Consider the following 27,909-nt stretch of genomic DNA (forward strand, 5'->3'; position numbering starts at 1 on the left):
CAACGTTGCGTTAATCGACAGTCAGAATATTGTGTTCATATGTACTTTATATTTTATGTCTATGTGTACACCGTTTCATCAGGAGAAATCCCTGCAAATGTATTGAAGTTTTGCCTGCTCGGAACTAAAGATGGGATTCGAGGCCTTGTCAGACTCCATGCATTTTGCCTCGTCTTCCACTTTCAACTGAAAGGAAATAAAATGGTCTGAATCTGAAAATCTGCCATTGTTCACCTCGAAGCAAGCTCAAAGAGCGTGTACTGATACATAGGTGATAAGAACGGAAGTGTGCACCTCAAGTTGCATTTGCGCGCACGGCTCTCAAATCGAAAAAAAACCCTCCCAGGCGTCAGGCACCGGTGAGATTCGAACTCACGATCTCCTGTTTACTAGACAGGCGCTTTAACCAACTAAGCCACGGCGCCGACGAGACCCTTCACGAAAACTCCGTTCTCTGATTATGAAATGAGGTAGTACAAAGTTGCGTCACTGTGTGTTCTCCATCTCATTACAGCTTCAGTGCACGTCGCGTCAAGACTGACGCGACAGTCGCCAAGGACATCTCTTGAGCAATCCACCCCGAGCGCCAGAGCGCATTGGAAGCTGGTTCTGCGTAGACAGAAAGTGTCCATCGGAAGTCTCCACTTCCGGTGGACACTTGCCAGATCTTACCCGAATTACTGTGCAATAACTTGGGTAAGCTCGGCTAAGTTCGTAGCAGCGCCGTAGCGCGCAAGCTGCGGCCAATGGGAGGGAGCTCTGGTAAGCACTTTGTGGTCAAGCTGCTGCTCAAAAATTGCTGAACAGTGCGTTTTTCTGAAATTTCGTGTAATACCGAAAGCAGGCTTTCAGACAAGAAAAGATACCTTTTGGCGATCTCTGGAAGCTTTCAAAGACTTGAGCCAGCAAGCAAGAGCTCTAAATTAGCAAACGGGTTACAGGACATAAAATGTGAACTTTGTTAGCTGTAGTGAGACCCGTGATCATAATTAACGGCCAGAGTGGTCTTTATTAGCGATAGTGGCTGATCATAGTCCTGGATTTTTATAGTATATATTCGTTTGCAGTGCTTAACGCAGCAGATGATCTCAATGTCGTGGAAGTGAAAACTGAACACTCTCTTCATATCCCATGCTATTTTATCTATCCGACAAGTGCAGCAACTATGGCCCGGCATTAAAACTGCACCCACAATGGCGTGCACAGCTTTGGCATTGCAGTCTTGAGGATAGACATTGTACACATAAAAAAACACATCACGTGCAGAGACGCTGAGCAGCAAACTGAAGGACGCATCACAGTACAACAGGAGCCCTCTTCATACTCAGCTACAGACTGGACATAGCCAGGCCAGACCTTCACTCTGCGCTGGGACATCATTAAAACACTGCTGCGTTCCAAGCAGTTGCAGCTAATGTGGGTCAACTAAAGAAGATGCATGACTGTCTTGAACAGTACGTTGTATAGGTTCCTGCACTACAAGGTAGTGTCTTTTCACAAAGTTGATGTGCACTGTCCCGGTAGTGCCCTCCATAGGCAGCACAGTTTGTAATCGCCGCACTCATCTGCAGCCGCTGAAACAGGTACATCTTTGTGCCAGCAAAGACAAGAATGCGGCTAACGCACTCGATCACACGGTCGCTGTTCAGCCGCCGATTCAGAGTGTGCTTGGATGCGATGGTCAGCCGATTGTCGATGCGGCACTCGAGAACACCAGAACACCCATACCTTACATTGTGCTCGCACGCACGCAGGCGGCCTCAAGGAGTACAGGCTGGCCAGTTTTTCCCCTAAACTCCTTGATCCTCGACTGTGCCATCGCAGCTCTTGGAGGTCTAACCCTTCCTACAGCATGTGCAGTTGTGGGGATCCCCACTAGACGTGTCCTGTGCTTGCTGCGTGGCAGTTGGCCGATGCGGAAACTTGCTCATACCGGGTGGCGTACTCAATAGGCTGGCCCTATGTGCTGCCATAATGCCCCAGTCAGACGGTCTTGGTATTCCTTCTGCTAGATCCACTGCAGCCGATTGGGGTGGAATCGAGGTTGAGAAGGCACTGTAAGACCCACCCTCTAGTTTTACAAGCGGTGCACCACGTCCCATGACGGGCACAGAGGGCGGGACGCTGGTTGATGAGTTCCCCAAATCACGGCACGGCGATTGGCAGGTTGATGGACTTCCATCGTCAGATCTTGAAAAAAACCTATATGAACGCCCAGAGCCACCTGATGTGGGGATATGTTCTGCACCCGGGTGCCTGGTTTGGTTCTCGGCATCCACGACCGCAACCTGCACGCGCCGCCTCCTTTCTGCAGGCCATTATTAGCCTACACAAAATAAACTGTTCTAAACAGATATGCCTGCACCGAACACGTTGACGGTCGTCTCGCGGTATTCTGGCTGCACGTGCGGCTTCGATCTCGCATATGGCACCACTTCGTCGTCGTTATCTTGCAGCTGGAGCTAGTGATTTTGTCAGTGCTGCTCAAGAGCAAACATGCAGTTATTTCCAGAAAGAGAAAATTGAACTATCGCCGCACTGAAAATTAAAAGTGCGCAAAAGATCCAACTCATGAATGTGCCACTCGAGGCTCTTCGCTCTGGAGTAATATCGGATAGACTACTAGGGCTGTCCAAAGCAAAGGACGCATGTAAAATTACATGCATGCTTAAATGGATGCGCATTTTACATTAAAAAATGTGCTTCATTTTTGTAAGAATTATGAAATAATTCTACACATTCAGAGCCTGCAGTTATTGCAGGTAAATTTTTTCGTGCTTGTTTGAATGCTTGCAGCGCAATGCCGTTTATGCTAAGCTAAATTCTGGAAGTGGAACAAGTGACGTCTGATGGAAACCATGAAGGCACGATTATCTGTTTTGTTGATTAAACACTAACAAGTGGAACGAATATAAACTGAGCTTAGAATAAATCGTTGCATCCTTGAAATCAGTTTATACACGTGTACAAAACGCCTGAAGTTGAACGACATGTAGAGGAAGGAAGGGTTCCTTGTACAGTTACCTAACGGCAGGATTCTCAATCATTTCTTCGCCGTTATAAGCTGCAGCAACCGGAAGTAGTGTGCCTATGCTAAATAAAAAACTTAAGTCATTGGTGACTTCGGGTGGCTGTCCTCTTCTACGTGATAAAGAAAGTTTCCGGCAGAAGCGGTGCAAGCACTCTTGATAAGCATATGAAAAATGACAGCTTAAGTTTCAACAACCCGAAAATCATATATATTCCGCTCATGGGGCACAACGTAGTCGCCTGGGTACGTGGCGTGAGGGCAAGTTATGTTCTCCATTAGTGGCTTAAGAAGTGGGCCAGGAGAACGTACTTATTCAGAAATGCTTAAGAAGCCCGTTTTCCGAGATAGAAATGGTCTCAGCTCTACTAAAAAAGCTCGCCCATATTTCCGTGTCTCAACTCTCTCTTTTTGGGGAAGATGGAGCGACAGAGATGAGTGCATGATTCTTCCTTACCACACAACTTCGTTATGGCGTCACCTCCTGGCACACTCCAGTAGTATTAGTTATATATTTATTTCATTGTGCGTTTACACATTTACTCAATTACGTTTAATCATTTATTTCACCGATAAGGCAGTCACTGATAACTGTGGAAGGGCAACACAAGAAAAAAGGTGCAATACAGTGCTATCATGAGCAAGCAACAAGCCAAAAGAAAGAAGCATGAAGAAAAACGTGGAAGTTCCAAAAAAACACTAAACAAAAACAAAAGAGCCAAGAACAAATTCAACAGAGAGCGCTCCATACACATTTCCTAAAGGCAAAGTTACATCACCCGCGGGAAAGACGTCTACGCCACGTGCATTCCAAAGACCGGGACCGAGCAGGAAAAGCCTCTTCGGCGATCCTCGATGAATCGTTTGAATGCGTTAGCAGCCAAAGGTTTGTTATACCAAAACTGTGCAAACTTCGGTTCGTTATACCCAAGGTGGCACACACCGGTTCGCTGTATGCGAGCTCAGCGCGCTAAGTTTCTCTCATCCATGTTCAACACACGACAGTTCTTTCTATCTAAGGTGGCAAGTACGTTCGTTATATGCAAGGAAACAAAAAAAAGTTGTTTATATCCAAGGTGGCATACTAAAGTATGTTCCTTATATACAAAACAACAGAAGAAAGTTCATTATATCCGAGGTTTAAATTAGAAATTTTGTTATATCCTACGCTAATCCACAAAATTAAGTTATATTCAACCCGGCATACTAAGGTTATGTATATCAGCGGTTAGCAAAATAAAGTTTGTTATATTCGATGTAGCGTGATAAGGTTAGTTATATCCATGGTATCTAGAAAGTCTGTTATATACGAGGCGGCCACGCATGAAGGCGGTTGCCATTAACGCTTGCACAAAGCTTTCCAATGCTAACGCATCATTAATTTCTACAAGACATTCGTACATGCGAGGAATGGATGGAGGTTGTGAAGTCAGGTGTACTGCGTTTGCGAACTACACGGGGACATGCTGAACTGATACTAATTGGCCCTTGTGAACCAGGAAGATTAACCTCAGTGTACCGATCATCCTTCTACTTTCTAACGCCCTAATTTTGTTTCAAGCCACGTGTGGCCATGATGAATCTAGGCTGCGAAAAGAGCCAAAAATGAAACCGGCAGCTTTTCATCGCCCGTGTGCTGTGCGATGTCAGTGCACGTTAAAGATCCCCAGGTGGTCGAAATTATTCCGGAGCCCTCCACTACGGCACCTCATTCTTCCTTTCTTTTTTCACTCCCTCCCTTATCCCTTCCCTTACGGCGCGGTTCAGATGTCCAACGATATATGAGACAGATACTGCGCCATTGCCTTTCCCCAAAAACCAATTATTAATATTATTATTATTAGCTTTTCATAAACCATTGTCGCTTTCTTAACATACACCTTGTTTCCAACAATGGTCCCCGGATATGGAAGCATATTCGAGCTCACGTTTTATGTGTGTTATAAACAAGCAGCTAAGCGTGCGAAGGAGCTCTGTTAAATTTTTGAAACAGAAATTCTACTTTGCTAAAGCCTGATGCATACACTAAGCTACACTGAGCTGCAGGAGAATTCCTGATTTTCCCAGTGCTACATACTACGCTCGCATTGTTCACACCGAAGAAACAATGTCCCCGTACTGCAATGAAATGATAAACAAAACTGAATTGCGGACCTCATTGTACATTTTTACCTAACTACACTTGTGCTTGTCAATAAAGCGCAAAAAGAACAGCAGCCATGCGTCAGGCACCGGTGAGATTCGAACTCACGATCTCCTGTTTACTAGACAGGCGCTTTAACCAACTAAGCCACGGCGCCGACGGAAGAAAGAACGAGAGAGAGAGAGAGAGATAAAAACATTTATTGAAATCTCAATGAGATTAGCGGTGGGCCATCGTCTTCATCGTTGACGTCTGGCCTCTTCGCGAGGTCGGGCCCCTATTCCAGGGCTCCGCTGAGTCTTTCTGCTCGCATGCGTGCTGCACAAGGGCCCTATGGGATGTGAGCTCGCTGCTGGTGAGCAGACCCTCCCATTGCTCCGCACTCCGGGTTTTGAGTGTGTGGAATACATAATTGCGTTTGCACTCCAATGTAATGTGGTACAGCGTAGGGGTTGCCCCGCACCACGGGCATGTGTCCCTGAATTGTGTAGGGTACTTTTTGTGTAGAATGTATAGGTTGAAGGATGTTCCTGTTTGCATTCTCCGCCAGTTCACTGCTTCTTGTTGTGTTAATGAGTTGTGTGGCGCCGTTCTTCAATGTCCATTTCTGCGACAATTAAATGATAAAAGAAGAGAAATACGGTCCACGTTGCACATTTTTGCACATATTTTCTTGTGCTTCCCATCGAAGCGAGAAAAAAGTAAAGCAACCAGGCGTCAGGCACCGGTGAGATTCGAACTCACGATCTCCTGTTTACTAGACAGGCGCTTTAACCAACTAAGCCACGGCGCCGACGGAAGCCTCAATGAAAACGCCGTTCTCTGAGTACGAAATGAGGTAGCACAAAGTTGCGCCACTCTGTGTTCAGGATCTTATTACAGCTTCAAAGCACGAACACCTGCACTGTGACGCGCCAGTCGCAGAGGGCATCTCTTGCGTAATCCACCCCGAGCGCCAGAGCGCATTGGAGGCCGGTTCTGGGTAGTGTTCTTTGGCTTATCGCTTTGTCTAGTAAGGCTAGAGAATGCAGCGCAGAAAAAGTAAAATAAAAGGTGGGAGAAGTTGAGACGAGATCAACATGTTTTTTTTTTAATACGCAAGTATTACTTGCCTCTTGCGTGGCGTAGACAGAAAGTCTCCATCGGAAGCGTCCACTTCCGGAGAACACTTACCAGAGCTTACCCGAGTTACTGGGTATTAAGATGGGTAAGATCGGGTAAGTTCGGAGGAGCGCCGTGCCGCGCAAACTGCAGCCAATGAGAGGAAGCTCTGGTAAGCACTTTGCGGTAAAACTGCTGCTCAAAAACTGCTGAACACTGCGTTTTTCTGAAATTATATGTAATACCGGAAACAGGATTCCATGCAAATATGGCATGATACTTTTTGACGATCTGTGTGAGCTTTAAAAGACTTGAGCCAGCAAGCAAGAGCTCTTTATTAGCAAATGCCTTGCAGGCCTGGACCAAAACGTGGTCTGAGTTGTCATTAGGCTCCTGGTTATAATAAATCCTTTATTATCGCTAGTGACTGATTGCAGTCAAGGATTACTATATTCTATATCCGTCTGCAGGGCTAACGCAGCAGATCATCTCGATGTCGTGGAAGTGAAAAGTGAAGACTGTCCTCATATCTCATGCTATTTCATATCTCCGTTAAGAGCAGCAACTATGGCCAGGCTTTAAAACTGCCCCTAAACTGGCATGCACAGCCTTGGCATTGCCGTCTTCGGGATAAGCATTGTGCACATCAAACAACATTTCACGTGCAGTGACGCTGCGCAGCAAACTGAAGGACGCATCACAGTTCAACCGGAGCCGTCTTCATACTCAGCTACAAACTGCACAGAGCCAGGCCACACCTCCAGTCTGCGCTGGGACATCATAGAAACACTCCTGCGTCCCGCGCAGTTGCAGCTAATGTGAGTCAACTGAAGGCGGTGCATCACTGTCTTGAGCAGCACGTTATATAGGTGCCTGCACTGCAAGGTAGTGTCTCTTTCACAAAGTTGATGTGCACTGTCATGGTAGTGCCCTTCATAGGCAGCACAATTTGTGATCGCCGCATTCGCTGCTCTACTTACGTTGATTCCGAGTGAGCTTAGAGGCGATGGTCAGCCAATAGTCGACGCGGCACTCGAGAACACCTATACCTTATTTTGTGCTCGGATGCACGCTGTCGGCCTCAAGGAATTCCGCCTGACCAGCTTTCCCCCTAAACTTCTTGATGCTTGGCTGTGCCATTGCAGCTCTTAGAGGTCCAACCGTTCCATCAGCATTTGTAGTGGTAGGGTCCCCTCCAGAGGCGTCCAGTGGTTGCTGAGTGGCTGTTGGCTGCTGCGGAAGCTTGCTCATGTCGGCTGGCGTACTCAATAGGCTGGCCCTATGTGCTGCCATAGTACCACAGCCAGACGATCCTGGGCTGCCTTCAGCTAGATCCACTGCAGCCGATTCTGGTGGATTCGAGGCTGAAAAGGCACTACAGAACTCACCTATATGTTGTCCAGGCAGGTAACCACATCCCGTGACGGGCACAGACGATGAGTCCCACAAATAACGGCCCGGCAACTGACAGGTTGATGAGCTTCTATCGTCCGTACTTGAGGGTCCATATGAATATCCAGAGCCATCAGGTGTGGGGATATCTTCTGCACCCGGGTGCCTGGATTGCGTCTGCTGCGCAGCCAGAACTAATGCTGCACGCCACCACGACCGCAACCTAAATGTGACGCCTCCTTTGTGGAGGCCATTAATAGCCTCCACAAAAACAGTGCCACATAAACTGTTCTACACAGGTATGCCTGCACCGAACACGTTGGCGGTCGTCTCGCGGGGCTCTAGCTGCACGCGCGAGCTTCGATCTCGCAAAACGCTAAGGCGCCCGTGTGCTGTGCGATGTCAGTGCACGTTAAAGATCCCCACGTGTTCGAAATTATTCCGGAGCCCTCCACTACGGCACCTAATTCTTCCTTTCTTCTTTCACTCCCTCTCATATCCCTTCCCTTACGGCGCGGTTCAGGTGTCCAACGATATATGAGACAGATACTGCGCCATTTCCTTTCCCCCCAAAAAAAAAACAATTATTATTATTATATGGCACCACTTCGTCGCCGATATCCTGCAGTTGGAGCTAGTGAATTAGTCAGTGGTGCTCTAAGATGAAACATGCAGTTAGTTCCTGGAAGAGAAAATTGAACGCTTGCCTCAAGAAATTTAAGAGTGCGCAAAAGAATCCAACTCATAAATGTGTCACTCGAGGCTCTTCGCTCGAGAGTACCGGATAGACTATGCTAGGGCTGTCCAAACTGAAATACGCATGTAAAGTGACATGCACGCATAAATGGATGCGCATTGCACGTTAAAAAATGTGCTTCATTTTTGTAATAACCATCACATATTTCTACACATCCATAACCTGCAGTTATTGCAGGTACATTTTTAAGCGCTGCTTTGAATGCTTGCAGCCCAATCCTGTTTATACTGCAACTGAATTCTGGCAGTGGAACAAGTGACGTCCGATGGAAACCATAAAATTATGGTTGCCTCTTTGGTTGACTGAACATTACCAACTGGAACTAATATCAACTCAGCTATGAAGAAATCGTTTCATCCTTGAAATGAGTTGATACACACGAGCAAAATTCTTAATGTTGACCGACATGTAGATACATAAAGTACGGTTCATTAGATAGTGACCTAACGGAAGCATCCTCAATAATTTCTGCGCCGATATAAGCTGCAGCAACCGGAAGGAGTATGACTATGGTAATTAAAAAACTTATGCCATTGGTGATTTGGTGCCTTTCCTCTTTTTCGGGATAAAGAACGTTCCGACAGAAGCGGTGCAAAATCTCGAAAATTATATGAAAAATGGCGGCTTAGAATTCAAGAAGCCCAAAGGTCCTATACATTCCTCTCATGAGGCGCCTGATAGTCGCCTGGGTAGGTGGCGTGAGAGCAAGTTAAGTTCACCATTAGTGGCTTAAGAAGTGGGCCAGGAAAACGTACTTCTTCATCAATGCTTAGAAAGTGTGTTTTCTGAGTTCGAAATGGCCGCAGCTATAAAAAAGCTCTCCCATATTTCCGTATCACCACTCTCTCATTCTGCGGGGAGATGGAGCGGTAAGGAAACCTTTTTGATTCCTCCTTTCCCCAACCCGGCAAACTCCAGTAGCAAATGCTATTTTTTCATTTGTTTATCAATTTATATATTTATTTAATTACGTTCAATCATTTATTTACACCATAATGCAGTCACTTACCGTGGAAGGGCAACACAGGAAAAAAGTTCAATACATGCAATCGTGAGCAAGCCACAACCCGAAAAAAGAAGCGTGAAGAAGGTCGTGGAAATCACAAAAAAAAACATTAAATAAAAAAAAGCCAAGAACAAATTCAACAGAGAGCGCTCAGTACACGTTTCTTAAAGTCAAATTTCCATCACGTGCGGGAAAGACGTCTACGCCACGTGCATTCCAAAGACCGGGACCGAGCAGGAAAAGCCTCTTCTGTGATGCTCGATGAATCGTTTGAATGCGTTAGCAACCAAAGGTTCGTTATAACAAAACTGTACAAACTTAGGTTCGTTTTATTCAAGGTGGCACGCATTGCTTCGCTATTTGCGAGTTCAGCGCGCTAAGTTCGTTTCATCCATGGTCAACACACGAAAGTTCTTTCTATCCAAGGTGGCATACTTAAGTATGTTCCTTATATCCCCGGAAACACAATGAAATTCTTTATATCTGAGGTTAAAATAGGAAATCTTGTTATATCCGAGGCTAATGCACAAAATTAAGGGATATTCGGCCTGGCGTAATAAGGTTCGCTATATCAGCGGTTAGCTCAATAAAGTTGGTTAGACTCGATCTAGCATGTTTAGGTTAGTTATATCCATGGTAGTTTAGAAAGTCTTATTTCCGAGGCGGACACGGGTGAAGGCGGTTGCCATTTCTGCTTGCACAGAGCTTTCCAATGCTAACGAATTATTAATTTCTATAAGTTATTCGTACATGCGAAATATAGATGGAGGTTGTAAAGACAGGTGTACTGCGTTTGCTAACTGTACGGGGACATTCTGAACTGATACTAATTGGCCCTTGTGAACCAGGAAGATTAACCGCAGTCTACCGATCGTCCTTCTACTTTCTAACACCCTAATGATGTTTCAAGCCACGTGTGGCCGTGATGAATAGAGGCTGCAAAAAGAACAAAAATGAAACAGGCAGCTTTTCTTATAATCATTGTCGCTTTCTTAGCATACATTTTGTTTCCAACATTGGTCCCCGGATATGGAAGCATATTCGAGCTCAGGTCGGATGCATGTTATAAGCGAGCAGCTAACCATGCGAAAAAGCTGTGCTAAATTTTTTAAGCAGAAATTCTAGTACTTTGCTAAAGCATGATGCATGCATTAAGCTGCATTGAGCTCCAGGAGAATTCCTGAATTTCCCAGTGCTACATACTACGTTGGCATTGTTCACACCGAAGAAACTTGAATGTCCAAGTACTGCTATGAAATGATAAAACAAAATGAAATGCGGTCCTCGTTGTCCATTTTTACCCAAGTACTTGTACTTGTCAATAAAGCGCAAAAAGGACATCAGCCATGCGTCAGGCACCGGTGAGATTCGAACTCACGATCTCCTGTTTACTAGACAGGCGCTTTAACCAACTAAGCCACTGCGCTTTTTTTTCTTTATTACCGACTTGGCAAATGCACACAATCACACAAAAGGCAACACTGCTATATACATAGAGATAAAAGCACTAGTTTAGTTTTGTCTAGTGCAATGCAGTCAAAAATGCCGCATTGAGGACAGCTTGTCCAGGACCAGTAACCAATCGGGAGGTTCATTCTGTGCCTTGAAAACATCCCTGATGTACATCACACTCTCAGCGAAATACTGTCGAGCGGGACGTATAACAACATGTTCGTGTCATACATCCATTCTTGTTTTCCACACACTGTGCATGCACAGCAGCATGATCATGTCACACGGCACTCCTTCAGATGAAGCACATGGCAGAAAACGTATCCCAAAAGGCGTTATCGGCAAATCTTTTTTCAAAAGCTCGCTGAAGAATATCCCACAGGAAAACTGCGTCGTGGCAGTCGAGAAAGATATGTTCAATAGTTTCTGGCTTTTTACAGATAATACAGTTAACGCTCCAAGGCACAAAGAGACCTTTGCTTTGCAGCCATGGCTTCACTATTAGAGTGCCAGTATGCAACTGAAAGAAGAAAGACTTGGCCGAAGCTCTGATTGGCATTTTTAACCCTTTTAAGGACACCACGTTCAGAAGCCAATTTATACACAGCACGATACACTGGTACAGGCAAGAACTCATCACGAAGGTTTTTATATAGCACCTTTCGCGAGACATTGGCCAAATACTTTCGCGAAAACCTCGCCTGGAGAATACGAAAGGATGCGACAACTTCGTGCAAAAATGGACTTAACGCCGTTGTGCTTGATACAGTGGACACTATATACTCAGGCAGTAAATTACATAATCGCAAGAACAAAAACCGGGTAACTACTTGTTTGAGAAATAAATGCGATAGCCCGAGACCCCCGTTCCGTACGGCATGGAATAGGTTGCACCGGCCTGTACGTCCCCATGTAGAGGCCCATACAAACGTCGCAAACACTCGGTGCAGCTTCTGCACCGCCGCTCTTGTTATGCACAACGCTTGCAAAACAAAATATTTTAGCAACCAGAAATATATTACACACAGTGGTTCTCGAAAACATGGAAAAATTGTGCCCTCCTTATTTAGCTGTCTGAGATTTAACTCATTGTGTTTCCTCGTCCCAATACTCTTTACTTTTCCGGTAATGCTTGAGAGGGATTTCCAGGTACTTGCCAGGGGTTATCGTCCATTGCATCTGGCAGAAAAATTCTGGAGTGTGTTCCCAGTCCCCATGCCAGAATCCTAAGCATTTTGTCCAACCTACTGCGCTATCAGTTACCCTGCAGAACTCCGCGGTTTCCTTAACAACTTCACGCACACTGTCCTGGTCGGCACAAAACACTGCGATGTCTTCAGCATAGGCCAAAACCCTAACTTCCGCATCAAAGAAGGTATACCCTCGAATGTTTGGTCTCGTAAGGAGTCTCAACCAGAATGCCTCCAAGGGCGAAGAGGAGGGGCGAGAGTGGACAGCCTTGTCAGACAGAAGACAGCACTGGTATGTTTTCACTTAAATCCCTTTTTATGACTAATTTGGCGAGACACTCATTATACACCATTTTCACGCCGTCAGTGATGACAGAGCCGACGTTCACATGCTCCAAAAGAGCGAACAGGATATCGTGTCCGACCCTGTCGAATGCCTTCTGCAGATCTAATTGCAGCATAGCTACGCGATCATGCATTGCGTCGCAACATTCCAGGACACTTCTTGCTGTGTGTACATTTGTGAAAATTGACCTCCCTTTTATGCCGCATGTCTGGTGCGGACCTACGAGTGACGTGATAACATTCTGTAACCGACTGGCAAGCACCTCCATGTATATCTTATAGTCGACATTTGTTAGACTTATAGGACGGTAGTTTTCGACTCAGAGTAACCTAACAGGGTCCTCAGTTTTCGGTATTAATACTATATGAGAAATCCTGAAAGACGGAGGGGTCATATTGTGTGCATAGCATTCAGCAAACACGCGCTGTAGGCAAGAAGCCATTTCAGCTTTAAAAAACTTGTACATGGCGGCACCAAACCCGTCCGGCCCCGGCGACTTACTGGCACCTAATTCGTCAATGGCTGCATTTATTTCTGACACACTTATAGGTCTCTCAAGAGTCTGCTTGACGCCATCATCTAGAACAGGCATGAGCGGAAGAAAGTCGGCTCTGAAGTTGCCAATAGTATTTAGTTTCTGGCTAAGCAACTCTATAATATTCGAAAAAGACCCGCTCAACCAACGCCTTTTCACTGGTAACTTGGTTGTGATAACAAATTTGGTTTATCTTTCTTCACCGCATGCCCTTTTTCTTCGCTCAGCTCTCGTTTTGTGGGCGTTTCACCCTTCCAGAGCCTCTCGGCACGTGCCCTTATCACCGCGCCGCGGTACCTCTCTTCATCAATAACTTCAAGTTTACTTTATTATTTCTAGCGCGAACGATCCCGGCTTGAAGCTTTCTGCACTTAACATATAGTTTAGTTGGTTATGGAGTTCTTTTTCTTGTTGTCTTTGTGCCTCAGTACACATGCTCTTTCTATCGCGGCGAGTTTAAGATTACATTTAAACTTTCCATTCATATATGAAATTTCCTGATGTTCTCAGCAACAAGTCGCTGATATATTCCTTTGTTTTAGCAACAAATATTTCATCTTGCAATAACTTCTCATTGAATTTATATAGCTCCCAGTTGAATTTTGCCACTCTTTCCTTTCTACCAAAGGTGACCATAGCCAAAGAGTGATCAGGAAAGCTTACATGTCGGATCTGATAACTGCAACAAACTGGCACCAACTCAACAGGGACATACATGCGGTCAAGTCTTGCACGAGAAACACCTTGAAAGTGCGTGAAATTTGCTTGGTCTTCGGTGTCAGCACAATGCCAATGTTCTCTAGCCCATTTTCATTAACGATTGGCAGTAACAGTCCTGCACTAACGTCCCGTGCAGCTTGTCTAGTAGTTTTGTCTTCCGGTCTGCGGACACAGTCTCCAAGCAATATAACACGCCTTTCGCACGCCACGTACAATTCAATACTTTTAAAGAAAGCTTCACGTGCACGACATCTATTCGGTGCATAGACACATACAGCTCTTCATGACATTCCAGAAAAAAGAAAAGAACAGACAACAAGCCGCCCCGACTCGCACGTTATCACGGATTCAACTACTGCGCTAGAATTACGGATAAAGATAACACAACACCCCGACTGTTCCACCGCATGACAAACGCACACGTTGTAGCTATTACGGAAAACTTCAACCATATGTTCAGTTTGTTCTACACTTTCAATTTTCGTTTCTTGGACAGCCAGCAGATCAATATCGTTATCGAATAAAAGACGATTAAGCTGTCGCTGTCTTCGTCTCGTTGAAAGGCCTCTCACATTCAGTGTCGCGGCCCGTAGGCTACTTTCTAGATTGGCCGTCATTGAAAGCATGTGGAAGTCGCCGAAGAAGTTACTCACGTCTCAATTACAGGAAGTCGTGTTGCAAGTCCGTAATTCTCTCGCACTGTTCAGGTGCACGTCGCAGTAGCCGGAAGTACGTGACTCCAGGCAGACACTGTTCTCGGTCACTGACCAAGACACCGCTGCTGTGTTTGAAGCGTCACCCCCACTACAGCGGAGGCGTTGCAGCCGTAGTCCTCCGGTCAGGTGGCACATTAGGCTTCGGTTTGAAAGACGGCCGCCGTACTTGAAGGGTCTTTAGCGGGGGTTCCTCGTTGCCGTCCCCGTCTTTGATGGTTTCTCCGTTGCGGTCGTCGTGCGCCCGCTTTGCTGGCACGCTCGAATTCGGGGGCATGTCGACGTCCTCCGTTTCGCATGCGGTACTCTGCTGCGAATGGGAGGCTGGTTCTCCATCCGAGACGTCACGTAGCTTTCCTACGTATGTCGTGGCAGCATCGTCGGGCGTTACGTCCAACACTCCACAGTCCGCATTCGGCATTCCATCCGACTTTGGGAGTTCAGGGGGCGTATCCTTCGAGGTCCCTTCAATGCTACATTCACGCGTGCCTTCCGCGGCGTCTACCTCATCCATCAGGTGCTCTGCCATCTCATCCTTTCGGGCCGGGCCTGCCACACTCGCGTATGTACGCACACACTGGGTCTCGTCGTGGCCGAAGCGACGGCACATTCCGCAGCGCGGCACACGGCACTCTCGACGTATATGCCCAGTGCCTCGGCACCGAAGGCAGAGCGGAGCTCTACCAGGGACGTAAACAAGGGCGACATCCTCGGCGACACGTAGCTGGTGCGGGAGGTCCTCAATAGTAAAACCTGCGTTTAACTTGAGCGTTACGGTACGCGTCATCGACGCTTTATCGACGCAGCCGCTCACCTTCCACTTGTCTTTAGCTATATCGGTCACTTTTCCGAAGGGCGCCAACGCGGTCCGCACGTCGTCGTCGCGCACACTGTGTAGCAGCCAATACAGCTTCAGCCGGACGCCCTGGTTGCTTGGATCTATGACCACACAGCGGTGCTCCTTGACGTCTAACGCCTCGGCCTGCAAAATCTTCTTTTTCCCTTCTTCGTCCTTGAATGTTACCGCCCAGACATGATTCATTTGATAAGAACCGTGGGCAACTATTTCCGGCAGCAGTGACAAACGCGATAGAGCGTCTCGGAAATGTTCAACACGGAAAGGCCGCGCTTGAGTGTGGCCATGCAAAAAAAACTTTTTAAAACTAACAAACCTGTAGGCAGATGTGGCAGAACCAACTGATAATCCTCTTTCGGCTTGTCTGTACACCTGATACTGCGGCCCGGCAGGGCCGCTGAAACCGCTCCTCGGGAGCCCATCGAAACACGTCCGTCACGCTCGGTGGCCGGAAGTCGAATGACTAAGCCACGGCGCCGACGGAAGAAATCAAAAAAGCGCCGTTCTCCAGTGTCCAATTCTGCGACAAATGATAAAAGAAAAGAAATACTGTCGTCGTTGCACATTTTTGCGCATATTTCCTTGTGCTTCCCATCGAAGCGAGGAAAAAGTAAAGCTACCAGGCGTCAGGCACCGGTGAGATTCGAACTCACGATCTCCTGTTTACTAGACAGGCGCTTTAGCCAACTAAGCCACGGCGCCGACGGAAGGAAGCACGAAAGCGCCGTTATCCAATGTCCAATTCTCCAAACTTCAATGTAGAATTCTCGAGGGCCGTGTACTATGCGATGTCAGTGCGCGTTAAAGAACCCCGGGTGGTCGAAATTTCCAGAGCCCTTCAATACGGCGTCTCTCATAGCCTGAGCCTTTTTGGGACGTTAAACCCCTTTAAACGCAAAACTCCAATGTCCAAGTACTGCGACGAATGATAAAAGAAAACAAATACACGCATCCTTGTACATTTTTGCGCATATTTCCTTGTGCTTCCCCATCGAAGCGAGGAAAAAGTAAAGCTACCAGGCGTCAGGCACCGGTGAGATTCGAACTCACGATCTCCTGTTTACTAGACAGGCGCTTTAGCCAACTAAGCCACGGCGCCGACGGAAGGAAGCACGAAAGCGCCGTTATCCAATGTCGAATTCTCCAAACTTCAATGTAGAGTTCTCGAGAGCCGTGTACTATGCGATGTCAGTGCGCGTTAAAGAACCCCGGTTGGTCGAAATTTCCAGAGCCCTTCAATACGGCGTCCCTCGTAGCCTGAGCCTTTTTGGGACGTTAAACCCCTTTAAACGCAAAACTCCAATGTTCAAGTACTCCGACGAATGATAAAAGATAACAAATACACGCATCCTTGTACATTTTTGCGCATATTTGCTTATGCTTCTCATCGAAGCGAAAAAGATATTAAGCACCCAGGAGTCAGGCACCGGTGAGATTCGAACTCACGATCTCCTGTTTACTAGACAGGCGCTTTAACCAACTAAGCCACGGCGCCGACGGAGACTAGCACGAAAGCTCCGTTCTCGGGTGTCTGTGAAATCAGGTAGCACGATGTTGCGTCACTGTGTGTTCAGGATCTAATTATAGCTTCAGCGCACGATGCCGGCACCGAAGTCGCGTCACTCGCCAAAAGCGTCTCTTGCGCCATCCGCGCCGAACGCTAGAAATCATTCCCTGCCGATTCCCAGTACTTTTCTTTGCTTTGCGGTTTTGCCCAATAAAGCGAGGAAATTTCGCGATGAAAGAATTAGGAAGTTTCCAGGCATAGGTTGGGCGCAGTTGGCAAAGGACAGGGTTAATTGGAGAGACATAAAAGAGGTCTTTGCCCTTCACTGGGCCTAGTCAGGCTGATGATGAATGATGAACGAATGATTTTTCATCTTCCGGCGTTTTTAATTCGCTGCCTTCATCCAACATCTATTTCCATCTTGTAGGGTCATGCCGTTGTGCTGCCACTACATGATGTAAATAAGGTGTACCATATACATGTACAGCCAGCTGAAGTAGGCTCGTTTTGAAGGATTTCCGAAACAAGCAACAATGAGCCTCATGACCATTTTCTTCCACTTCTTTAGAAATAAAAAACGTTCCTGCGCTCGTTTTATGGCACCGACATGATAAAATTCAGCCACCCACAGTCTTAGCGCAATCGCTTATAGGACACAACCTAATTAGGGTGATACCCAAACGGTACAATATCTTATGTTCCCGTGTAGGTAACAGCAACATTGCATCTGTAAAAAACAGTTAGACATTTTTGTTCAAATCTCCCTACTTGAAAAAAAATGCATCTTCCCTTCAGCAGATGTCAATTGTAATCATCCTTTCGAGTTTCCCTCAACCTTCAATGATTTCATGAACCCATTTGAATAACATGGGCGGTTTTCAATTTGACTAGTTAAGCCTGTCTCCTCACGCCACCTGCCAGCCATTACGGTTAGCTTTGTGATTTCCTCTTCATTTCTGTAGTTTTTTTTTTTTCGAAAAGTGTGGCTGGCATGAGGCATAAGTTGAAAAAGGTGGAAGGAATGCGGGAGATTAAAAGTTAAAAGGAGTGAAGACTCGTTGTGCTGAGGTAGTCGCAGAGGCTGCCGATGAAATGATTGTTCATTGTCCACTTCACATAGTCGCGTTCGCGGTTCCACCGCAGGCCAACCTGCCAGAGGAGCCATTTTCTAATTGCAGCCGTCGCTGGGCACGTCCACTACAAGTGCCGCACATCACAAATGTCCGGGGCAGCGCTACAGTGAGGGCACCTGTCAGTTGCTGGCAGATCTTTTGCGCGCCGCCGATGACCGGCAGATGGTGTCAGAGCCGCCCCTGCCCGAATGCGGCGCACGGATACCTCCTCCTGCCGAGTAAGACTACAGGGGAGAAGGTGCGAACACGGAGGAATTAGAGCGCGTGTTCGCTGGCGCAGAACTTCGGAATCGGAAACATGGAACAGGAACGGATCTGGGGGAAGAGGGGAAGGTGGCGGGTCGTCTCACGTGTGAACTTGAGTCATAGCATCCGCTTGAATGTGATGTGGATCCTGGGCATGGCCGCGAATCCAGTGTTTGCGCACAGGACATGGATACTTTGCGCAGAGCACATGAACTTATTGTGAAATCTGGAATGTGTGTGTGAATCAGTAACTTTCGCGGGCAGAGAAACTACCTCGATGTGGCACCGGTATCGGATTACTCCCCCGCTTGTGCTATGGCCCAATTACCTTCAACTGCGACAGTTTGTAGAAGCTCTAGAGCTTTATTTCACAGCCTTACAGCTGAATTAAGGTGGATATTGTTCTATTTGTTGCCTTGCTTGAGATCGCCGCTACGGGTACGGGTACGGGTACCGTGATCACCGGTACGGGTGAAGAAAGTCGTTCATAAGGGCATTGCCGTGAATAAAAATTAATCAGATATTTAATCGCTTGGGAGAGTCGTTAGGCGTGTTGCTGCGCTCGTTTCCATTTTGCAGCACTTTTGTCGACACCCGAACATCGCCGTGAGGGAAAGGATTAAGAAGGCATTAAAAGCAGGCAGAGAGAGAGGTGCTGGCGCGTGATAGAAAGATTCGAAATAATTTCGGCTGCCTGAGATTTTTTACCGCGCCCTGGCATCACACTTTGAAAGACACCAGGTGCTCGAAATTGATCTGCAGCCCTAGATAATGATGAAACTTTCTTTCTTCTTTCTTTCACTGCGTGCTTCATCCAGGAAACAAAAAACGCTCCAAAGAGAAGTGTAAGGGTTACGGATAAAGTAGCGGTTTGTTGGATCATGACCCAACATCTTTTTACGCGCCGGGCCTCCGAGATACAGCTTTCGGCGAAAGTAAAGATCCGAAGACGATTGCTTCTATGCCGTGTAGCGGGATTCTTGCAGCTTCCGTAGAAGCCTAATTACTATTAGGGAAAGAGAACGAGAGCTCATAGTGCTTTTAGGAGATTGGGGTCTCTAGCAGTGCTTAACGAGGTAGAAAGCGTAACAGTGTGCCTGTCATTGTCTGGCCGCCCAGACGAAGACAATTCCTCGCACTGAAACGTTGGAAAGCACCCAGAGGTCTTCCCCGCCCTTGCTCACTTTGTGAATGTCATAGGGAAAAAGTTATAAGCGTGGTGTAAGTACTGTCTACAGGAAAGTAATCCCAGATTTCTACCCTCTAACCATGAATAAATAAACAAAACCTCTAGCTTGATATTGCATTCCAGTAACTTCGGTTGATGCTTAAATCGTCAACAGTGTTCTTCTGGTACAAACGTAAGCTCGGTATGCAAGCGATTATGGTGGTAAACCTTGCGAAAGAGGCAATGAAATAAACCACCTAACAGGAATGGTGGGCCGACAAGTCGAATTTCCCAGACGTTCGGCAGAAAGTAACATTAGAGACTGAAAGAATGACGCGAGTGGCATTAATTTGAGTTCAAGGCAATAAAAAAAGATGTCCAGTAAGCGTCCCTAATCCATACTGCATAAGAGACATTGTAGCAAGGAACTCCATTCGCAAAAGCGCTTTTTCGTTATTTCTGGAGATGAGCTGTACACCTTCGCCCGAGAAACTACATTCATAGTGCCAACCAACAATAAAACAAGATCGTGCCCACTAGTTGTACCTTTTTTATGCCCTTTCGCGCTTTGTGATCCTCAAGCTTCTGCTGAAAATCATCTTCTCTTCGATACACTGCGTGTTTTGAGATTGCATGTGGTACTTAAGAGTAGACTTCTGGACATAACGATATGCAACGTTATGGACAGTTTTTACAGCTTTCGAATTTCAGAGACAAGTAACACCAGGCAAGACATCTTAATTTGTACAAGACTTTAATAACTTTGGCAGCGAGTCTGGGATCGTAATTAACGCCTTAAGTGATCCTGATTAGCGGTATCGGATGATAGTAGTCGTGGATCTCAATATTGTACATGAATTGACATACTCAACTTGGCTATTCGTATGACTGTAGCGGAACTGAAAAGTGAAGATTGGTTTCACACCCCACACTGCCATCGATCCGATATGTGCGGTAGTTGTAGCGCGTCATTACAATTGCACCCCCAATGGCATGCACAGTCTTGACATTATCGTGTTGACGGTAGCCATTGTGCACATCAAACAGCACTTCACGTGCAGAGACGGTGCGCAGCACATTGAAGTACAAAGCGCAGCTCACCAGGAAGCCTTCCTCGTACTCAGCTACAGATACAGACTGCACGTAGCCCGGACACACCACCAGTCTGTACTGGCGCATTATTAATGTGAGGCGAATGCCAGAGAACTGCAAGCACTGCATCACTCTTTTCAACAGCTCTTTATAAAAGCACCTGCACTGTGAGGCCGTGCCTTTTTCACAAACTTGATGTGCACTGTGACGGTAGTGCCCACAATAGACTGCACAGTTTGTGTGATCGTCACAGTTTCTAGCAGCAGTTGAGGCAGGCAATTGTGTCAGCAAAGACGGCGCTGCTGCTGGCGCGCTCTATAACTGGATCGCTTCTTAACAGTTGATTCCGAGTCCGCTTGGGAGCGATGGTCACCCAGTAGTCAATGCGGCTATATCTTACTTCGTGCTCTAACGCACATAGTCGGCCTCAAGGAGCACTGGCTGGTCAGCTTCTCCCTCCCCCCCCCCCCCCCGAGATCCTTGATGCTCCGCTGTGTCCTCGCAGTTCCTAGAGGTTCAACCCCTCCTCCAGCGCGTGCAGTTGCGGTTCTCCCTCCAGAGATGTCCTGCGGTTCCGGCGGGCCTGTTAGCTGTTGCGCATGCATGCTCATACTGACCGGCGTGCTCACTAGACAGTCGCCATGTGCTGTCATGATGCCATGTCGAGATGATCCTGGTACGCCTTGTTCTGGATCCTCTGCAGCAGATTCTGGTGGATTCTAGGCTGAGGAGGCACTGCAGGACTCACCCATTAGTTGTCCAAGCAGGACATCACGTCCCATGTCGGACACTGAAGGCGAGCCGCTGGTCCATGCGTCACCCGAAGAACGACACAGCGACTCGCTGTGCCGTTCAGGGTTTGATGAAGATCCACATGAACGCCCGGTACCATCTGATGAGGAGACATCTGCACCTGGGCGCCTGGCTTGCTTCTGCAACGCAGCCAGAAGTAATGCTGCGCGGCTACCACGGCCCCAACAAACATGCGAGTCCCCCTCTGTGATGTCCATCATTAGCCACCACAAGAACAGTCTGAATAGAACTGTTCTAAAAAGATATGCCTGCTCCTAACACGTTGACGGTCGTCTCGTGGTGCGCTCTTGCAAATAAAGTACGTTTCTTCTGCTTTCTAGCTATCGTGTCGCCTATAGTGTCAATTCGTCGTCGCCTTGCAGCTAGACCTAGTGGTTTTGTCCATTATGCTGCAAGACCAAAAATGGAATAAGTTTTTCATGAAAAATTTTTATCCATTGCTTCATGGGTATTTCACAGGACGCAGAATATTCAACTCTAGAATGTTCCACTTCAGACATTTCAAACGACGACGATGTCAAATATAATACTATTGCTCTCAGTAGCAGTGAACATATGTGAATTTACACGCACGCATTTATGAACGAGCGTTGTCAATTTAAATTGCGCTCTTTTTTGTAGTAATTATGAAATAATTATTATCGCACCACGACTTTTGTGATAAAAAAATCCACATCTGCTCATAAAATTGGGAGTGCGCTAACGAGCCACACCTACTTTTTTTTAATCTATATTTAGAAAAGTAGCTTACATTCCAAGATGACCCAAAGTCCAGAATGTTGCGGTTCGTTAGGTGATATAAAGACAAGCTACTGACACTCTTATGAGGGCAACAAGTGATTCCAGGAAAACGTGCTTTTCCAGCTGTGTTTAAAAAGTGTATTGACGAGTTCGTAACGGTCACACCCTTAATTCATCCCTCGCATCGATCACCGCCTTGCAACGCACGAAGTCCGTGTTGTTCTGTCAATCAAAAGAGCTCCTCTTGAAAATACAGACCGTAACGAGCTGACATCATTTTTCAAAAGAAGAAAACAAAGACCAGCCATAACATGCACTTGTTGCTGCGAGGCGGAATCAGGGCTTAGTTTTATATTGAAACGAACTGAAACCATAGACCTATGCAGGATAAAAACGCGAGATCATAAACCTACCAAACTCTCAGGTCGTAGAAACAAAACACAACCAAACTCTAAAACAAAACTTTTGTTACCCATTCATCTTAATGTATATATATTTTTATATTCACTCTTTTTTTCTCATACACATGCACTCACGATGCATTCATGAGTTCCGCAGTGCTACATCCTACGCTCGCATTTTTCGCACCGAATTCATTACAGTGTCCAAGTACTGCAACAAGTGAAAAACTAAAAGAAATACGAACATTGTATATTTTTGCACATATTTGCTTGTGTTTTTCATTTAAGCGAAAAAAAGTAACGCACCCTAGCGTCAGGCACCGGTGAGATTCGAACTCACGATCTCCTGTTTACTAGACAGGCGCTTTAACCAACTAAGCCACGGCGCCGACGGAGGCGGACACGACATCTCCGTTCTCGGGTGTGTTTGGAATAAGGTAGCACGAAGTTGCGTCGCTGTGCGTTCGAGATGTAATTACAGATTCAGCCTATAGTACCGGTACAGAAGGCACGTCGCTAGCCAAGAGCATCAATTGCGCAATTCCCGCCGAACGCCAGAACACTGGCAGCCGATTCTCCGTACTTTTTCTTGTCTTGTGCCTTCGTCTTATAAAGCCAGAAAATTTAGTGATCGAACAAATAAAACTCTAAACCAGACGTTCTGAGACCGAAACACTTTTTCTTTCCTTCGTGATGCATTCTCTAGCTAGTATTTCTCTCTAGCGAGTGATTTCTTATTTTTCTGCGTCCATGCCCCAATGGAAAAATGTAGGATACTTTACGACATGTTTGTGATGACGGGAAAGGTACATTAATCGCAGCACTTTCGTCGACATGCTAACAGCACCGTGAGCGAATGGATTAAGAAAGTCCTTGAAAAGGGTGTTTGAGGTGGTCTATAAAACGCTCGCATTATGAAGAGAACATACCAACGAGCGTTCATGCCGCATACAAGACCTCAAAAGCGAGCCGATAATTTTAAATACAATTTTTAAAACTTCCGCTTCCGCGCCTAGCGGCGACCTGCGGTGATGGGTTTTCGCCCGAATTCGCGCTCGTTACGTCAGCAGCGGACTGCTAGCATTGGTTCGCGAGTGTCGGAGCCGATGGAGGGAGCGAGTGCGCGGGGCCAGTGGAGGAACACTGACATTTCAGCGTGCGCAAAGTGACGAATGGAGAGAGAAGGCTCGAAGACGCGGAAATTCAAATTTAAACTACAGATAACTCAGCTTCCACAAAACACTAAAAATTCTTGCTGGAAGATATTTGTGAAGCGGCGTCCTTTAGCATTCTAAGTACATCGCATCTTTGCTGAGAGCGCCTTTGACAGCCCCTTTTTAAGTGAAGGCAGAGAGATAGAGGCGCCGGCACGTAGTCGAGGGCTCCAAAATAATTCCGACTGTCTGGAACTCTTTACAGCGCCGTGGCACCACACCTTAACGGACGCCTGGTGGTCGAAATTGACCAGGAGCTCTATATCATGGTGAATCTTTTTTCTTCGTTCTCTACGTCATTCGTTCAGCAAACCAAAAAACGCAAAAAGAATTGCAAGAGTTAGGAGTGAGAGAGTAGTAGTATATTTGTTCATTCATGAGTTAGAGCCTTTTTGAGCGTCGGGCCTTGTAGGTACAGCTTCCGTCGAAAGTATAGGTGGCAAGCGGATTGCTTCTATGGCGTGTAGCGGAGCTCTATCCGACTCAGCGGAATCAATCTCATTAGGAGGGATGAGGGCAAGAATTATTCAAGAGTCGATCGCTGGCGGTTCCTAACGAGTTATAAAGCATGGCCCTGAAGGCACCGTCTTGGTCCCTTCAATTTCGACGAAGGCTGTACTTTAGTCGAGAGTCCGAGAGAGAACATTTGTTCCGTGACCCGGGCTCGGGTCGGCGTCTCAAGACGGTGATTCAGAGTCCCACACTTGGGCGATATGAACAACGAACTGTGGCCAAATTATTAGGCAGAGTGAAACAGGAGGAGCGGCAGACGTCTCCCAAACGCAGCTCATCAGGAACCCTTCTTCATACTCAGCTACAGACCGCACGTAGCCAGGCCACACCTCCAGTCTGTGCTGGCGCATCATGAATGTGAAGCGAATGCCAGGGAACTGCAAGCACTGCATCACTCTTTTCAACAGCTCTTTATAAAAGCACCTGCTCTGTGAGGCCGTGTCTTTTTCACAAACTTGTGCACTCTCATGGTAGTGCCCTCAATAGGCAGCACAGTTTGTGTTATCGTCACAGTTTCTAGCAGCAGTTGAGGCAGGCGCATAATTGTGCCAGCAAAGACGGTGGTGCGGCTAACGCGTTCCATAAATGGATCGCTTCTTTACAGTTGATTCCGAGTCCGCTGCGAAGCAATGCTCACCCGATAGTCGATTCGGCAATCGAGCACAGCCATACCTCACTTTACGCCCGGACGCATGCTGTCGGCCTGAACAAGTACCGGCTGACCAGCTTCTCCCCTGAGATCCTTGATGCTCTGCGCTGCCATCGCAGGTCCTGGGCGTTCAACCCCTCCTTCAGCATGTGCAAATGCGGCGGTCTCTCCACAGATGCCCTGAGGCTGCTGCGTGGCTGTTTCCTGTCGGGCACGCGTGCACATGCTGGCCAGCCTGCTCATTAGGCAGCCCCCATGTGCTGTCATAGTGTCATGTCCAGATGGTCCTGGTATGCCCTCTTCTAGATCCTCTGCACCAGACTGTGGTAGATTCACTGATGAGGAGGAGGTGCAGAACTCACCCATTAGTTGCCCAAGCAGGGCATCACGTCCCATGTCTGACGCTGAAGGCGAGCCGCTGCTCCATGCCTCACCCGAGGAACCGCACAGCGACTGCAAGGTTGATGAGCTTCCATCGCCACGGCTTAACGAAGTTCCATATGAACGCCCGGAGCCATCTGATGAGAAGTCATCTTCTGCACCCGGACACCTGGTTCGCTTTTCCAACGCCGCCAAAAGTAACGCTGCACGGCCACCACGTCCGCAACAGAAATGCGACTCCTCCTCTGTGTAGACCATCATCAACCACCTCAAAAACACTCTGAATAGTACTGATCTATACAGATATGCCTGCACCAAACAAGTTGTCGGTCGCCTCGCTGTGCCCTCCTGTTGTTGTTGTTGTTGTTGACCTCACACAATGGCACATACCCACATACTTCCGAATCTATTACGTTTCTTCTTTTTCGTAGTAGCAGGCTCGAGCTTTCATGTCACCCATGGGGCCTCTTCGTCGCCGCCTTGCAGTAAGAGCTAGTAGCTTTGTCCATTATGCTACAGGACCGAAAATGAAGCTATTCCTTGATAAAAGATTCAACTATTTCTTCATCGGTAGTTTAACGGACGCAGAAACTCCAACTCAAGAATGTGCCACTTAATACACTTGAAACGGAGAGGATATCAGGTATACTACTAGCGCCATCCAAACCGGTGACAACATGTGAATTTCTGTGCACGCATTTATGAATGCACATTTTGAATTTAAAAGTCCGCTCTGTTTTTGCAATAACTATCAAATAATTCTCACTGCGCCGTTTCTCTCCTGATAAGAAAATTTAGAACTTCTTATAAGGTTTGGAGTGTGCGATCGAGTCAAACTTGCTCTTGCGAATCAATACGTAAAATGGCAGCTACCTTCAAAATATATTGGCCATAAGTCCACAAAGTTATGGCTAATGGGGCGCACAAGAATCACTGGGGGGTGTGAGGGCAAGTTACTTTCGCCGTTAGGGGGACGAACAAGTGAAGCCCGGTAAGCATGCTTTTATCAGCTATGTTTAAGGAGTACGTTGAAGACCTCGCAATGGTCGCACCTGGCCTGCACCCAGCTGATATCAATGTTCAAACGAAGAGGCAAACGACCACCCGTAACGTGCACCGGTTGCAGCGAAGCGCCAGCAGGGCTTAGTTTTATGGCGAAAGAAACTGAAACAAAACAGCTGAGCAGGATGAAAACGCGGGATAATGAATTTGCCAAACTCTCGTGATGTATTAACTGCTACGCTGTGGGACTAAACCTTTGCGACCCGGTCGTCTCATTATACATAAATTATATTTATCTTTTATTTGTTAGCTTCATGCAAAACCGATGACAATATGTATCATATGCTGTCCCAGTGTTTCCTTCTTGAGCTCCGCAGGCCAACCAGGGAAAACTAGAGAAGACGTGTTATCTCTGTCAACAGTCGCATCCTGTGTAAAATGGGCCAATCTGTACGCCTCTTGGGTATTATCACCACATGCAATCGAACAGGAAATAAGGGATCATGCATTGATTTCACCGACAGGCGGCGATGTCGTAGCCCAAATTATTCTTTTGCGATGGCACGGGAAGAAAATGGATACGCTTTGCCGCGGTACAAGATTGAATACCAAACATAGGCTGAAGAATTAGCTCCGTGATTATGCGTATAGCACATGCCTGTTCTCCACTCCTCCTCACCCTAAGTTGCTGTCTTTGACGACTGCAGCTTCAGTGGAGTAGACACTGGTACTACGCCCTAATGTTGTATTGCAATCGCGTCTTGGAAACAACTGCTTAAGCTGTGAGAAAACAAGCGGCTGATGCCTGCAACACGTAAAGTTGTGAAATCTCTCAGGTAGACCGACCTCGCTGCCGAGGCCAGAGAAAAAAAGAAAATGAAGGCTGCGGCGCACCGGAGCCAAGCAACCTGGCCAATACCTGAGCGCGTCCACCACCACCTATATGAGCATCCCTTTCACATTAAGGCATTCCGTGCTTACACCCACTCTCGGCGATGAAATGAAATGGAATTTTTTTTTGCCCCCCCCCCCTTATTTAATCTGCTTTAGGACTAATTATCAGGGATTTATATTTGATTTTTATGGGGAGGGAAAGGGAAAGGAAAGAGACTCTAGAACAACACTGGTTGGTCCTTTTGGCAAGACGACTCTTCAGGAAATGCACTGTGCAATGCACAGACCCTGTAACCCCCTCCCTAGCGTCCCTCTCTACCTTCCTCTGTAAAAGTTACCTATAAATCCTCCTTCACCAGTCAATATTTCGTACTAATTTGCCGTTTCTGCTTTGGACAGCAGACAAAACAAAAATTACCTTCTGCCTCTTTTTTTTTTTTGACCGAGAAATAAAGGCAATGCACGCCAGCTTTCTTTAAAGACAGACAAACATGTGTTCTAGAACAAAAGAATGGTATTTTTTCACTTAATCCAAGCTAGACAATAAAGCGCCCTGTCTTTAAACCAAAAAATAAACAAGCTTGCTAGGATTTCCTCACCCTGCTCGCTCTTCCTTTACAGGGAGATGAAGCGAGAATACAACTGCGCCAATCCTCCCCCCTCCCCCCTTCTTCGTGGCAGCGTACCCTCCCGGCACATTCTAGTTGCATGACGTATTTACGTGTTTCGTTGTTTATGCACCTTTATATTTATATAAAACTTTTTATTTATTTAAAGAGCATGGCAGTCATAGATGGCCTTGGAAGGGAAATAGAGGGAAAAAGAAATGCATTTGCTTCCCCCCCCTTCCTTTTTTTATTTTTTCAACTTATGCCTCATGGCACACTTCTCGAATAAAATGAAAGTACGGTGCAAT

General features: G+C 46.8%; 8 non-coding genes and 1 pseudogene across 8 annotated transcripts; all 9 read right to left on the bottom strand.

Moving 5' to 3' along the window:
• Positions 1 to 351: 351 nt before the first annotated feature.
• TRNAT-AGU (transfer RNA threonine (anticodon AGU)) lies at positions 352 to 425 on the bottom strand. Its single transcript has one exon. It is a non-coding gene; the product is annotated as a tRNA-Thr (tRNA).
• Positions 426 to 5,254: 4,829 nt separating this feature from the next.
• On the bottom strand, positions 5,255 to 5,328 carry TRNAT-AGU (transfer RNA threonine (anticodon AGU)). Its single transcript has one exon. It is a non-coding gene; the product is annotated as a tRNA-Thr (tRNA).
• Positions 5,329 to 5,890: 562 nt separating this feature from the next.
• Positions 5,891 to 5,964, bottom strand: TRNAT-AGU (transfer RNA threonine (anticodon AGU)). Its single transcript has one exon. It is a non-coding gene; the product is annotated as a tRNA-Thr (tRNA).
• Positions 5,965 to 10,780: 4,816 nt separating this feature from the next.
• Positions 10,781 to 10,854, bottom strand: TRNAT-AGU (transfer RNA threonine (anticodon AGU)). The gene has a single exon. It is a non-coding gene; the product is annotated as a tRNA-Thr (tRNA).
• A 3,620-nt stretch (positions 10,855 to 14,474) lies between these two features.
• LOC144134404 (uncharacterized) lies at positions 14,475 to 15,661 on the bottom strand (annotated as a pseudogene).
• Positions 15,662 to 15,867: 206 nt separating this feature from the next.
• TRNAT-AGU (transfer RNA threonine (anticodon AGU)) lies at positions 15,868 to 15,941 on the bottom strand. The gene has a single exon. It is a non-coding gene; the product is annotated as a tRNA-Thr (tRNA).
• A 323-nt stretch (positions 15,942 to 16,264) lies between these two features.
• TRNAT-AGU (transfer RNA threonine (anticodon AGU)) lies at positions 16,265 to 16,338 on the bottom strand. The gene has a single exon. It is a non-coding gene; the product is annotated as a tRNA-Thr (tRNA).
• A 322-nt stretch (positions 16,339 to 16,660) lies between these two features.
• TRNAT-AGU (transfer RNA threonine (anticodon AGU)) lies at positions 16,661 to 16,734 on the bottom strand. Its single transcript has one exon. It is a non-coding gene; the product is annotated as a tRNA-Thr (tRNA).
• Positions 16,735 to 22,655: 5,921 nt separating this feature from the next.
• TRNAT-AGU (transfer RNA threonine (anticodon AGU)) lies at positions 22,656 to 22,729 on the bottom strand. The gene has a single exon. It is a non-coding gene; the product is annotated as a tRNA-Thr (tRNA).
• Between the last annotated feature and the right edge of the window lie 5,180 nt (positions 22,730 to 27,909).

This window comes from Amblyomma americanum, chromosome 5, assembly GCF_052857255.1.
Source record: "Amblyomma americanum isolate KBUSLIRL-KWMA chromosome 5, ASM5285725v1, whole genome shotgun sequence".
NCBI classification, from domain to species: domain Eukaryota; kingdom Metazoa; phylum Arthropoda; class Arachnida; order Ixodida; family Ixodidae; genus Amblyomma; species Amblyomma americanum.